We start from the raw sequence: 16,213 nt of genomic DNA on the forward strand, positions 1-16,213 counted from the left end.
AAAACAAAAAAAAAACTAACTGAAATAAACTCAAATGAACCTATGACTAGAGTTGTGAGACTAGAATAGTCCCATGAAAAGTAAACCGAAAAAAATTATAAAAATTAATTCTTAACCAATCAAATATTAAATGATGAAATTGAAAAACAAATTGTTATTTAAAAAAATAAAAATTAAAAGCTAATGAGCATATTATGATATTAACATTAAAAAGAAAAAAAAAACTACAGTAATCTTCATGAGCCATTGTAAATTGTATAAGGAAAATAATAATATCAGTAATTACCATTAAATATCATATCGTGTGAACAATCCTTCGGTTTCATGATTCAAAGGCATATTTCACAGAAAGAAAGTAAGCTAAAGATGATATTATAAAATATAATTTTATAATAAATACGAAGATCAGTCTTTTAGTTTTTAGATGATTGATCACACCAAGAAATCTATTCTCGGGTCTTGGCCAACTCATTATATTTTGGCGACTAATGGTCATAGTTCATCTTTAAGAGACAATCTCGACGTAGATCCAATGTATTTCAGATTTTCATCTTTATTAATACAGATTTATGAATCTACGCTTATCAACAAACTAAGCTCATAATAAGCAATTTGTATATTGTAAAAGAAAAACAAAAACAAAAACGGAAAGAAGAGAGCTCTACACATCACTGTTATTAAACTCGGACCGGCCCGGCAAGTCGACTCGGTGGCTGAACCGGTCCGGGTAAGAAAAAAGACCGGCCAGTGCAACAACTCAGCAAAACCCGGTCAACCCGGCGGGTCGCCCCATGACCTGAGCGACCTGGATGAACCCGGACGAGACCCGATGTTTTTTTTTCAAATGTTGTTTTTTTCCAATACCTTTCTTTTTTTATATTTTTTTAGTTGTTTATTAAACTTTTTAAAGTTTACTATATAAGTAGTAGAAAAATATTTTATTTTTTCAATGTGGGATTTAAAACCCTTTAGTATATATACTCTATGTTCACAAGAAAACAGTTAAGTTTTTTGTTTTTTTAATGTTGGATAAAAAACTTTTTAGTTTAAATACTTCAAATTAAAAAAATAACATAATATCTTTTCAATACGGGATTTGGGCACCGTTTGACATTGCGTTTGTAACTGCGTTTCATCAAATTTTGAAATTTTTTTTTTTTTGCTAAAATTGAGTGCGGTTTGTACTTTTTGGATCGTTTTGATGTGCTGATGTCAAAAATAATTTTTAAAAAATGAAAAAACATCATTGGCATGTATTTCGGCACGAAAAACTATTTGAAAAGCACCCGCAACCACACTGCCAAACACGCTCTTGAAACCCTTTAATATATATACTCTATGTTCACAAGAAAGAAGTTATTCTTTTAATATGGAATTTAAAGTCCTTTCATATATATACTCTATGTTCACAAGAAAAAAGTTATATTTTTTCAATATGAAATAAAAAAAATTTCGATTTAAATACTTTAACTTAAAAGATAATATTGTATCTTTGCAATGTGGAATAAAAAACTTTTTAAAATATTCTTTTAAATTTTATTATTTACAACATATAGAACATATATTTACATGAATTGTTTTTTTTTAATTTTTTTCATATAAAATATTAAAATTTTAAATATATATTTTTTAATTTTTCCGAGTTAATTCATGAAATTCTAAATCTAATTTCTTGACCAGGAAACCTGTTTAGTTTGATAACTATGCTGCACATCATTGATAAGACAAGAGGCGGCAAAGCCCACCAATTTACTTAGAGAGGAGAGACAGACTCTCTATTTATCCAGGCATGAGGTGTTGTAGCCTTTGACATTGAGCAGTATGGTGCAGGTAGAGGTAGGCATAAAGAGTTTCAGATCATGGCCAAGGACATCTTAAGAAGATAAACGTTTCTTGCCTCCTTTTCTTGTGTCTTTTAGAGCACAAGGATATGAGAAACAAAAATTAACTTTTTATTTATATATACATATTGATACCAAGCTAAAAAGAAATTAAATAATTCAGACAAAAAAAATGCCTGAAAAAAGTAGCTCAACCTCTCTATCAATCTGATATAGAAAAAACCACGTAAATTTGGGTCGTTCTAAACTGGGTTGGGAGTTAATGACATATTTTTCTTGTCAGCCAAACCAAAAAACTTGGCCCCATTAAGCAAATACTTCTAAACATATGGGAAAATGAGAAGTTCAGAATTGTTGGAGCAGGGCATGAGGCTGACTTAGGTTGGAACAAACAATCTTAAGAACCTTGCATGCCAAAGATTCAAGAGTGCAAAGAATCAAAATATCAGAAAAAGTGCAAATCTATCTAATCCCCATATGACAAAGCTAAAAAATTGAGTTCGATAACACATGTACAGTTCTCTCCGACACCTTGCTATGAAATGAAGGGCACCAAAAGACATAAGGCAAGAAATTACACTACTTGTTTCCATACTTCCAGCTTAGATAAATAACCATCACAGGAAACTGGTTCTGAAGGAAAAAATAGAGCTGCTCTATTTCTTTCATGTGTTTACACAAAAGTAAACTGCACATCACAGGGTGGCAAACGCTATCACTGCATAACCATAACTTATGAGCTTATAATGTCATGATTAAAATCCTTGCACCCTAATGCTCATGTCTCATTAACATAGTTGATGAAGTTTTTTGAGGTTGCACTTCTCAATCTGTTTCAAACAGAAGTATAAAGATACACTGCAGGGTGCATTAGACGAAAATATATAAAAAAGAAGAAGAAGAAGAAGAAGAAGAAGAAAGAACCTTTAAATTGAATCTTTGATGCTACAAATGGGGGGGGGGGGGGGGGGGGGGGGGGGTGCGCTGAAAAGCGAGCAGTCTGCAAGAAAATCTGGACAAAGAGTAAAAAGTAAGTAAAAAAGGCAGGGAAAATAGCTCTGCAAGTAAAGCAATGAGGAAAAGATTTATTTATTCAAGTAAACCAAGAAGTTAGTGCAAGTGAACACCAATAAAGGTGAGAACCACTAAACAAATTGCGATTGAAGCAACAAAGCTAAAATGGAAAACTGATGGAGAGTAGAAAAGGCAAAGAGCAATAGTAACCGATGAAAAGCAGAAAAAGGCAAACATAATTTATATTTCCAGAGGAAAAAAACCAATAACCAACATGGCAATAAAAAAACAGGTGACCAAAGACAAACCTGGAAAAGGTTGTTTGCAACAACAGCAAACACATTCAACAGAATCCTTCAGGCCAAACCATGTTAAAACATGAGCCAGTTTAAGCCTTTGAATACTCATAAGCAGAAAAGCATGTGAGGAAAAATAGAAATAAAAAGGGAAGCAACATAGAGAGACAAAGGACAAATACCAGAGAGTCACAAAGAAACTCATACGTAAAAAGCAAAGACACCACCTGCCCGCACAGCAATCACATAACAGGAAATCAAGAGGCAAGCAAAGCAAGAAAGCTAACCAATGACAAAACAATTCCAAGAAACTATCTATACTATAAAAAATGTGATTAAGAAGCTTCTCTTTCTTTCCTTTATGTCCATGAAGATTGCAAGTCCTTAAAAAGAGCCAAAGGAGTCTGAAAGATTCATAACATGAAGAGAAAACACAAAAACAGATACGCAGAAGCAAAGATATATCATATATTCAAGAGCAACAAAGAGGAGTGACCAAGACACTTCAATATCCTAAACAAGCATGAAAGGCCAGTACAACACAACAATGAATTGAAAACATCAACCAGATATCATAACAAACAAAAAAAGGCAAGCAGAATCAAGCGTATACCAACCCACAGAAAAACAAAAGAACTAAATGTAAATTGCTGCAACAAAAATGATAAGAAAAAACATTTGGACAATGCAATGAAGTTCACTGGAATCAGATAGAGAGTCAAATGGTACCTGCCATGAACCAAAGTCTGAGAAGGCTTTCCCGCGCAAGCAAAGTGCAGGAGTAAGAACCCACAACCATAGACCTCAACTAAAGAAGAGAAAACAAAAAAACAGTAAGCCCTTAATTCTAAACTCATATTGCAATACAGAAGCAAACAATAGAATCAAGCACCTATTTGAAAGGAAACGAAAAAGGATGAAACCAGAAATCAATCTAGACAGTAGATGATCGAAAGGCTAGCTCAACAGTCCTTTCAAAAGAAAAAAAAATGCAATCCAGATAATACAGAAGGAAATATGTTCAAATTCATAAAGAAAGCTTTAAGAGAATTTAAAATCCAGCACCTGTTTACATGAAAATCTAACAGGATAAGTGAAAACCCACATCCAAACCAAACCTGAGAAGGGGCTGTTCAGAAGCTTTTTTTTCAAAGAAATGAAGCATGAACTCAGTTGATTCCATAAAGAAGAACAGTCGACACAATAACTAAAGATAAAAGAGAGCAGAACATCATGGGTGTCTCACAAAGGCATTTCTATTGGATTAGATGAGAACCCTATCCCCACACAACAGCGTGGCATCTTAACATACGACTCAATCATTAGAAAAGGAACCAAACAAACACCAGACCAGATGAAATTGAAGAAAAGCATTTATCTAGTCATATTTCTTTCCCAGCACCGTCCAAAAATGACCAGATTAGTTAGAACCCAACTAAACAGGCGTCGACAGCTCTCCCAACGCTGAACAGTACTAGATGCATTAAATGTCGTTGATGGCTACCGAGTCTAACATATAAATTGGGACTCAAATAGTGTCTAGTAAGAATCCCTATAAGACAACTAACCAAAGAAGGGACGCGCGCTACTAAGAACAATACTATGGAAAAAAGACAACTTTATGGTTTCTGATGCTCATACTCAGGTGGGTTATTCGGGATCAACAACCCTTCCTTACAGTAGATCAACTAACTCAATTGGAAATACGCATGTTAAACTAGTTCCTCATGAGCTTCCACCTTCTAATACTGATACCGACCTGAGACGTATCAACTGGCTTAAGGCCATATTGGTACCTATATTCAAGAAGTTGTTCCCAATCAATTCTTATTATTAAACGCTTAACATGAGAGCTTAATTTGACCATAAATAGAGCTTCCACCATCGATCACAGGAGATGGTAGTGATCACTCATCCATACAAAATCATATTCAGGAAACTAGTGCTGTTGAAAACATATCTTTCTATCGGAAGCTTAATCTATCACATGTCGACATCAATATGATGGAGACAAAAATGAAAAATAAAACTAATAATATCTTCTTTAAATATTACCACCTTCAAAAAAAAAAAAATATGTGCTTGGTTGTTTAGCTAAAATCAAGCAGTTATAGATTGCTCCATAATCCCCAGTCTTTTAGGGGAAACTAATCTTTGACGACTAATTTGCCTCCAACCAAAGCTACCCATATTAGTTACACTAATTGTTCCATGAGCAACTGATTTACCTCTTCTAATTGTTATGAATATGTGCTATATAGTTGCACCTGAGATTGTTACACTATATTTTATACTAGTTCAATGTCAGTTATATGGTAATAATCTCTTCATTTGTAATATTTTTTTAGCATATATATTTTTAAAGTTTCTATTTTTAAAATATTATTGTATTTTTTCTCTAAAATGATATTTATTTAAATATTGGAGAGTCCTCGAAGCTATCAAAAAAGATTTTTGCAAGCACAAGTCACTTATTACACTCAAATATCACGGCGATAGATTAAAAGCTTCTTGTTTGAAAATGAACAAATATCTAACATCTTGTTTTTTGGGGGAAAATGTCTAGCTTAAGGAGTCGCCACTTAGTATTATGGTCACTAGGAACCCTAACTGGTTAACAGAGATTCTATGATACGGGACTGGTTACGCGAAAATGAAGATATTATCACCCCTTTAGCGTCCTACCTGATGCAGACTGCATTGCTAGTTTTGTCTTAAATTGCTAAGAGTTTGTAGTATTATGTTTTTCATGGTCTGCCTAGGATATTCCTGACTCTGGCATCAGTGAATATTTGACTACAAATATTTCCAACTCTGACATTGGTAAATATTATGTAACCCAAAAAAGTATAGTATTCTTGTCAATGAATAAACCCATAAAATTTGAATTAAAAAAAAAAACTATTTTTTTTTTAGGGGCTGGGTCTTGCTTAACCGCAAGCCTAGCCGTGCGGGTTAGGCTAGATCCAGCAGCCCAGCCTGGTCATTGGCCCAAGCAGTGACCCGGCTAACCACTGTTGCACGCATGCATGCAACAATAACATGTTAATTATTTTAGCAAGCAGGGAAGGAAGCTTACCTGGGCGTGCTGCTGCTGGAAGCAAAGTCGAGGGAGACGACCGGATGACGCTGGAGACCGGTGGTTGGGCAAACATCTCAACCTTTCCTTCGTTCTTCTGTTTTTTCTCCTTTCTCCCTGATCTCCTTTTTTTTCTATATTCTCTCCCCTTTTCCTTTCTGGTTTATGTTGCTCCTCGCCGTTATGGAAGGGGAATGGAGCTGTTGGTCACGGGTTGAGAATCCAACTTGCTATTCACGGTGGAGACAGGGTTGCTCGCTCGAGGAAGAACTTCCAGACGTTGCTTCAATGGAGGCCAAGAGAGTGTCCGACTTCCGTGCTGCCACTACTATTGCTGCTCTGAGAGGAAGGATCTGGCTACTACTATTGCTGCACTGCGATATTGGTGTTACTCTAATTAGTGCTGGACCGAAGAGAAGAGGTTACTGCTGCAGCTGAGTTCTGAGGAAAACTCTTCTCTGTTTTGAAGCTACATGCGATTGGAACCGTTGGGTCTTCGAGTGCTACTTCTCTGTTGTTGTTGGTAGTCGGCTGAGGGAGGCTTGGTCACTACACTACTAAAAAATATAGGAATTAGCAACTAACTTCTCCGTTGCAATTAATACTTAAATCCGTTGCTAAAATAATTTAGCAACGAAATCAGCAACGGCAAATCTCGGATGTAGATTTGTCGTTGCTGATTTTTTAGCAACGGATTTATCCGTTGCTGATTTGGCAGCAACGGAAATTCCGTTGCTTACAATCAGCAACGGATAATCCGTTGCATATATTAGCAACGGATTTTCCGTTGCTGCCAAATCAGCAACGGATAAATCCGTTGCTAATTTTGTGAATCAGCAACGGATTGTCCGTTGCTGATTGATGAATTATTCACAATCAGCAACGGAGAATCCGTTGCTGAGTTCTCCGTTGCTGAGTATATTAATTTTATTAAATTAATTTTTTTTATTTATTAAAATAACTTTTAATTTGTTTAATTAATTATTTATGAATATTTTAAAAGTTGTAGAATATATAAACCAACATAAATTAATATTAAAAATAATTATATCACTAATAAAAAATGGAATAAAAATAATATTCATATTATAAAAATTTAGTTAAACTTGCATTAATATTTGAAATGTTTAAGTTTCCTCAGTCTGTTAAAGATTCAAGAAACCTATTGATTAACTTGTGTTCATAAATAAATTTGCACTGACTACAATTCTCAGTTCATAAACCCTTATTTTATCGAATGAATAGCCTAAAACCATTATTCAAATTAGCGATAAAATTTTTTTTGTTACCTGTGTTCTTGAGTTCTGGGCGAGCAAGATGCAATCTACACGGCAGAAGAACACCTGAGATTGGAAAAGTTAGGTAAAAACTTTTAAGTGTAAGTTTAATTGCAACAGAGAAACAACTAATTCCTAAAATTAATTACCTAAATTATTGAAGAAAATAATGCAAAACCCAACCCAAATACAAAGAGTGGGGGTAAATCAAGATGTTCGATGGTGATAATGATGGGTATAGTGGGATGTTTCCATGGGTTTGTGTTTCTGATGGTTTACGAAGAAAGATTGAATCTGTTAGAGATGTTGGAGACGAATGAGAAGAAGATGAAGAGAAATGTTAGGGACAAAGGAAAATCAGATCGATGAAGAGAGAGTGCTAAGTTAATTGTTTTTCTACTTGTCATGGATGCTATGATCAGGGGACGAAGGGGATGAAGAGATTCACTGCAAGTTAATTAGCATTTTCTGGGTTGTTTGTTTATTTGCTCTGTTTACGTTTCTGAAGGGGAGAGAGTGTAAGTTCAGGATTGCTAATTAACGGTTGAGATTGTCATAGCTAAATACTTCATCAACGGTCTGTGTAATTTTAGTTTTAGATTAAGATTTAAATATTTATTTTTTCAATCAGCAACGGATAATCCGTTGCAAGTTTAATGTTGTTTTTAGCAACGGATTTTCCGTTGCTAAAGTCTGTTGCTAATATTAAAAAATTAATAAATATACAATCCGTTGCAAATCCGTTACTGAATTTAGCAACGGAATTATCCGTTGCTAAAATCAGATGCTAATAGTCCCCTTTTTTAGTAGTGCTAGTTTCCTTTGCTGGTGGCCAGTGACTGGGAGAGAAAAAAGATGGGCTCTAGTCTTTTTTAGCTCTTTCCCAATGATAGGGGGCTGTAGCTTGCGGAGGGGAGCTGGCACACTAGCTAAAAAATAGGTTTAGGTTTTTTATATTGTTTCGTGTGCTCTATTATGTTTTCTGGTAATGTCTCCTCTTATTATTATTTTTTATGTATCAGGATTTGTATTTATAATATAAAAGTTCTATAGCATATGAGAAACAAAGTCTCAAATAAATTCATTTTAAAAAAATTGAAATTTGATTAAGAATCAAATTTGAAAAAAATGATAACCATCATTATCTTGATGATGATAAAGAGAAAATGACAAAAATGCATTGTAGTTCCAATTTTCCCACAAGTTAACAAATCACATTTTTCATCGAAATAAATCCCTGATCTTTTAATTTTAAATTTTAATCCCTGTAAAATTAAATTAAAAGCAAATGGACCAAAATTAGGTTATAACATCACCTACCATCTTGGCTTATTAGGCACCAAGTATAGGATACCAGCCATCTTGGCTAAGAAGAATGGACCAGATTGCTAGAATCAAGGATTAATTGATTATCCAACATATAACCGTCTATTGAAACCTGATAAAAGAGTCATCAATTGTCCTTCTAGTGGTGGTTTTTGACATTCTTAATCACTATCAATGATAGACAATCATGACATGACTATTTTATTAGAACATTATCAACCCTTCAATCATGTTTGACTTCTCATTAAGGTAGTGCTAGCCATTCAAATGAATAGTCAAGCCCAACGAGCTAGTAAAATAACCTAGAACTAGCCTCTAACATGGTTGTCAATGACCTCACTGTTAAAATTGTATCGTGTTTTAGCACCAGTATATCAACCAATAAAAGCTCTGCAAAGCTATAACATTACTTAACCAGGAGGATGGTGCGCATTTTTATGATCTCGTTCATGGTATCTATAAAGTTTCTTTTAACAAGAAAGACTACTTTTATAATTAATTAAGAATGTTCCAAATTAGTTTGGAAACCATAATCTACTGTGAATGCTAGATGTGCACCTTTTTGTAAGAAATTCATAAGGCTATGCAGCATGTTTGTTGCTCTAAGTCAAAATGATTTCTCTTATTTGTTCGAGGACATGGTGAGATAGGCAAATTTGGGCTATACTTTTTATCGACTTCATGAACATTATAGAAACCTCGAGAGCTTGAAAGCCTTCAACGAGTTCAAATGGAGTGGTGGTACAAATCAAAAAACATGTGAAGTCCCTCTGGCAACTGTCCAATGAAAAAGGAGTCGTCTACTTAGAAGACACCTAGTGGAGAAACTTCGATTTCTCCTCACTTAAAATTAGGACTAGGATCTCAACATAAATTGGATATCCAAGTCATCGATTTGATTATACCTCAAAGGAAAATAAAAATATACCATAGTTATTGGCTAAAAGTGTAAGTTTCTTATATGTGAATCAACTTGTTCAAAATAACAATATTTCTATTTTCTCTAGATAATATCTAAGGGCCACAACCTCACAACCTTCCAAGGATAGGATGGATTTAATCTTCCTAGTGCGATTGCACAGTTTACCTTGGAAGGAATCAACTTTGTCACCCTAGTGCGATTGTAAAATTTATATTAGAAGTGATTGACATTGTCTTCTTAGTGTGATTTCACACTTTTTAAGGATGAGATTGACGCAATCTCTATAAGATGACAACCTCATAACTCCCTAAAAGATTTGAATTCATCTCTACATTGCAATAGCACCAATCACCATGTGATCCTAGGGGCATCTTAATGATCCATTCAAAATTTATTCAAACAAGTAAAGATATACATGCAACCTAGATTTCTTTTCATTTCTAGGCAAGGGCAAATCCTAATAAGGTTAGAAAGTTCAAATATTGCCCAAACTTGAATAGAAATACTTTCAAGATTTTTTCCAAGTATAGGTGTTAGACCAACATAATATATCTAGAGCATCTCCTCCTAAATATTTTTTCAAGTATGAGTGTTGGACTTATACAAACTTTTAAAGATTCTTTTAAGGTGATTTTTACTACAAAATATACAAGTTAATATAGAAATGAAATAAAAGAATATTCATAAAATGAGAAACATTACAAGAATAAACCCCATATGACCAAGGTTGTTTACATGGCTAGAGGAGTTTGGGGGTTGAAGCTTAGATTTATAGGCTTGGCTCTTCAACAAGGTATTCCTTACGTTAGGTAATTGCAGCCCTAGCAAGAAACACATCAATAAAATTAGGCACTGGGACTATATGAAAGGTAGTACTGATGTCCATCAGCATTCCTCTTGACTGGTTGAAGAATTACAAGTTGAACTTGGTGAGGAAGATTTTGTCCCCGACCATCTCGAATAAAGTTGCAGACCCTCCAAAAACCTCTTAAAACTCTTTAGGAGAGTTCTTTCAAGCCTTTAATCTCACATGAGAGAGAGTTCCTCTAAGCTTCCAATCTCATATGAGAGCTTTGTACTTCATCTCTAGCAGCTTAGAGCTCAACCCGCAGAGCATCTTTAGATGCCCTTAACTCCATCATCCTCTACTTTAGGGTGTCTGCTTCCTTGTAAGCCAAAGAAAGCTGTTTTTCAATAAAGCTAAGTTGAAGGACAACACCTTTTATATCTTCTTTCTATTTCCCAAAGGCCGCATTTAAGGCTGCCAATTTTACCTCCATGACAACCTTCTCATCTCTTAGCCTTTAAAAGGCAGTCTGGTTTGTCATGTGTTTGGCGATGACATCCCTCATCTAGCTTCTTTCAGATATTCAATGCCTCTTTGAATTGACATCCGTCATACAAGTTTGTTAAAAACAACAATAAAAAACCATAAAAATAAAGGAGTGAGATAAAAAAAATTCTTATATTGAAAGCCATTTGTCCAGTCAAAGATAAATAGTGGTTGTAGCTCTCATTAGACATCATCAAAATATCTAAAGGGATAGTGAGAATTTTCTATGACTACCTCACCACCTCAAGTCCAGTCTCCCCCAAGCCAGACTTCTTACTAATGACAGCCTCCATAACCTCCCTCTCCTCCTTAATTAGGGCGAGGAAAGTAAATAGAGCTTGACTAATAGCAAAGGCAGCAAAAGCATCTTCAAACCTCTATTCAGCTCCCTCGAAAATACCCTAGGTAGAGGTCCCAACATCTGCAACCTATATAATCGAGATTGGGGGGGGGGTAAAGGAATTTTCATCATAATAGCCTCCATAAATGAGGATAACATACCAGTCTCCACAGGGATAGAGACTCCTTTTCTCTTGAAACGGGCAATAGCACCCGCAATTACTTTAGAAAGAGTCAGATTTGTCTGACCCCTAGCCAAAAAAGAACAGTTTCCCCCAACTTTCATTTTTATAGGAGTATTGACTCTCACCGTTATTTCCTCAGGAACAATATCCTCAAGAACAAAGAGTTCATCTATAGTTATGGGGTCGCTTTCTATCTCTTCTTCAGTCCTGACTGGTAAGGAAAACAAGGGATAAGTAAACTTCATATTTTGTAGCATATCCTGGTAATGCCCTCTGTCCATTCTATTAACGTCATACTCAGTTGAGATTGAGGCCAATATAGCATATATTTTCTCCTCATTTGAGCATTCTCCATACATGGTAATAGGTCCTAAAGACATTAACTGTATGCTCGATTCTAACGAGCCTATAAAACTTATCAAATACGGATAAAATTATCAACCCATTAGGGTGTAGATGGCTTGGACCCAATTAGTAGTATCTAGAAACTTCCCTCATGAATCTTTGGAGAGGAAAGGAATACCTTAATGTATACATGTAAAAAAGGGTTGTAATTGCAAATTGACCTTGGGCAGAGCCCAAAGTTGGTTAGCTGATACGCTTATCCTGGGAAGACATTTGAGTTAGAAACTCTCCTAGCTGCTAACTACTGACAAATGTCACGTCCTCTGCACATAAAGTGTTAGGGGTATCATCCTAAAGGCCCGAGACAACCTTTCTCTCCTTTAAGGTTCCCTAGTAATAACAAAAGAAGAACTTCTCCAACAAGAAGAACTATTTCCCCCCCTACTATAGGTTGACGTTAGGGTTCCACCCTCATTTAGTTCTGAGACTTGACGAGTGTTTGTTTTGATTTTTTTTTCTTAAAATGAAAAAAATATATGTTTTCAGATCGTTTTGATGTGTTGATGTCAAAAATAATTTTTAAAAAATAAAAAAACTTTATTTTGATATATTTCTAAGTGAAAAGCACTTTGAACCGCCACCGCTACCACAATCTCAAACAGACCCTTAGTTTGATGGACCCTTATCCCCTAATACTTCCTCTAGTTTCAAGTTGGAATCTAAACTTTTCACCAGAGACAACAATATCCCTATTTCTAGGATCAAACCTAACTCTTTTAGGTCTATTTCTTTGTTCAATAAGATGAAAAAAAAACATAAATCTTTTGGTAAGAAATACTTAGGATGATCATTTTTGTTAGTTTAATATGTCTTATAGTTAATCCGTTAGTTACACGTGGTATTATTATATTAATGTAAATAAATATTTATTATTAATAAAAGCTTAATTTATCTTTAGTATCCATATAATATTAGATTAATGAATCTAATATTTGATTTATGAATCTAGAGTAAAGATAAAGTTTATGAGATAAAAATATTTTGCAAAGAAAATTATAAAGTTGTTATATTTATAGGATTCATATTGCATCAAAGCATTGTTCCTAAGATGTTCTTGGTTGATGCTTTCTTAAATTCTGGTCATTTATTAGAGTTGTAAAGATTAGTACATATTATATTCTTTCCTTTATGAAAGGAAACAATTGTTCTCATAAGCTGAGATATAAACGATACCTAGAACTAATATGAAGTGACCCACATGAGAATTTTATATAGAGAGATCACTTATATCTATAGAAAGGCTCACGTGATAGTTGTGTAAGTAATCTTTATACTTGAGATCACTAAATTATCTTATATAAAAAATATTATACTTTGATCCTATTACATATTATCTTAATTGAGATAACAAAGAAGCAGACATTGGGTATAACATGAACTATATGAAGGTACTTGAGTGATCAAGAGATGATTCATCATCCTAGATAAATTAGGAAAAATGTTTCATCTGTTCTCAAATAGTATTAACTGAGAAATCCTTAGCCAAGATTAAATGAGATTTGAAAAGAGTTTCAAATATTATTCAAACGATCAATTACTATTATGTAGAGAACAAATATGATTTAACATGACAGACATATTACATGCTTTAATGTTAAATTGAAACATTATTGATGAAAGGATATTAATTATACTGAGAAACTGATCACTAAAAGGTTAAGTTAAACATATTAAGACCTAACATGTCACATACATTAAGAATCATTAGTGAGAAATTAAACTGGGATGATTTGATTAAGTATGACTTGATTAAAATATATTTTAGAAATTAAGGACTAGAATATAATTCATATAGGGATTATATTTCTAGACCTAGAAAAATCAAGTAAGGACTTAATTGAGTTAATTTTTAAAATTATTCTAAATTAATATATGGATATTGTTCAAGGGGCAAGTTGAGATTTTTCCAAATTATAGGTGTTTTCAAAATTTCCAATAAATAGTAAGCTATGCCTCTCTCTTTTTATGTTGGTTGTATGTTAGACAGAAAAACTATATAAGTCACAAAATAAAAAGCTAGCACTCTAGGCATAGCTATCTCTCTCTCCTAGATAGGGATTTAAAAGATTTGTAACTGGTAGCTCGTGTAAATTATTGTTAGAGGCCAAAAAATTAAACAATTTGTGGTTTGTGACAACCCAGCTTTTATAGAATTATTCAAAAGTAAAAAAATGATCAGATCTTCAGGTAATAAATCCTCAAACAACTCTAAATCTATCTAATAGGATCCTAAAGAGTCTCAAATAATTTTATCTTATTATTGTCAATGTATGTATGATATTTAGAAACCCAGCAGTGCTATCAGAGCCATTTTTAGAAAATTATGGTTGTTGATTGTATGTTTTAATTTTTATTGGTGTTAATTTAGAATTCATTTTATGATACAAACCTCGTGATCACGTGGTCAAACAACCCACAATCAAGATTAAGATCTGATCCCGAAAAGTCAAAAGAGATCTGATAGGAGTGTGACATAATGGAAACATGTTTCAAGGCACCAATACTATTGGAATAAAGTTGAATGACACTATGAAGCCAGTTAATCTTTAATAAGTCAGATTCAGTTCGTTCAGAAACCAAAAAATATAAGAAGCTCTCTCACACGTTAAAACTAAAAATTTCAAAAGTATTATTCTTCTATGGCTCCTGAAATTTAGGCTTACATGTGTTTAAATAGTTCTAAAAAATTAACCCTAATGGATCTACCCTTATGGGTTGAATTGATCCACTTACAAAAACTAATCAAAAACCTTTAATAGTAAGCCCAAACCCTAATCCAAACAAGCTTTGGATCCTAGCTGAAAACAAAGTATTAATTAAGCTCAAACAAGCTTTGGGTTATAGCTAACAAAATAAAAATGAAGCCTATAAGTCCTAAGTCTTTATCTGTCATGAGAAGAAAAGAAAAAAAAACATTGTAGGTCTGATATAAAACTTATTTATAGCTTATAATGCTGCCTAATAATCTTAGGAACCAAAAGGAGAAGTTGTCGCCTTTTTAGTTTCCAAGTTAGAATAAGATTCTGATCTCTGCCTTGTATTTATCCTTCTTTCTGGAGGAAAAGAATGCTACATTTAATGTTCCTCTTTGCCACCTTTTGGTATCTTTTTATTATTAGGGAATATAATTAAGTTATTGAATTATTCTTCTTGCACAACAAGAAGACTATGTCAACCATGTGTTTCCTAAGTCAGCTTGGATTCCTTTGTTTCCCTTGCTATGTTTTCTCTTCACCCAACAAGAAAATAAAATAAAAATAATAAATCATAATATTTAAAGAAAATAATCAATGTTCCCATATATAATGGAAAATCCAATACTAGTTAGGACTCCAAAGAACACATGGAAATATCACATAACAAGGCTGGCCAAAACTAATACAAAATTGGCAACCTTATTGTCAAAACTCCATGGCCCAAATAAGGGTGGATTGGGCCCCTCTTGAATTAAATGTACTAAGACCTCCTCTTGATGCTTCAAAGGATCCTCAAGTTCAGCCTTGACTAAAACTTACACAATCGGTTAATTTGGTGCTTCTTTCAACGCCTTTGTTTTGGACATTGTGATGGGCCAATTTGGAACATGTAATGGGTCTTTGGTGTTCACAAGCTGATCCACATCATTCCTTCTCTCCTCAAAAGGAATTAACCTCAAATTAAAACATGTGTCAAACAAGTAAGATCAGCAACATTAAAGGTAGCAGTAACACCATACTCACCTGTAAGATTAACTTTGTAGGCATTATCATTGATCCTCTCTAAAACTTGTAATGGACCATAACCACGAGGTTGTAACTTTGATTTTCTATGGTTAGGAAATCATTCCTTATGCATGTGTACCCAAACTCAATCAACGGCTTGGAAAACAATATGTTTATGCCCTTTATTTGCTTTAGAAGCGTTAAACCTATTTCTTTTTTCTATTTGCATTCGAAATCCCTCATTGAATTGTCTCACCATCTTTGCCTTCTTCTCATCATCTTTTCCTTCTTTTCACCATCTGAACTTACTATTTCTTTCAAAGGTAAAGGAATTAAGTCTATAAGTGTTAATGGATTAAACCTATAAATAATTTCAAAAGAAGAAAAGTCAATGGTCAAATGTATAGTTCTATTATAAGCAAACTCAACAAAATGCAAGCATTCTTCCCAACTTTTTAAATTTTTTTGAATAACAACACGCAAAAGTTGGGATAA

General features: G+C 33.8%; 1 long non-coding RNA gene across 3 annotated transcripts; it reads right to left on the minus strand.

The window, feature by feature from the left end:
• Nucleotides 1-2,287: 2,287 nt before the first annotated feature.
• On the minus strand, nt 2,288-5,220 carry LOC112323838 (uncharacterized). Of its 3 annotated transcripts, none has more exons than XR_008057052.1 (3): nt 4,270-5,220; nt 2,766-3,959; nt 2,288-2,671 (listed from the first exon to the last, which is right to left on the minus strand). It is a non-coding gene; the product is annotated as an uncharacterized LOC112323838 (long non-coding RNA). The 3 variants fall into 3 exon arrangements; XR_008057053.1 differs by having other exon boundaries at nt 2,766-2,853; nt 3,164-5,220; XR_002977325.2 differs by having other exon boundaries at nt 2,766-5,220.
• Nucleotides 5,221-16,213: the final 10,993 nt, after the last annotated feature.

Source organism: Populus trichocarpa, chromosome 13, assembly GCF_000002775.5.
Source record: "Populus trichocarpa isolate Nisqually-1 chromosome 13, P.trichocarpa_v4.1, whole genome shotgun sequence".
Lineage (NCBI taxonomy): Eukaryota > Viridiplantae > Streptophyta > Magnoliopsida > Malpighiales > Salicaceae > Populus > Populus trichocarpa.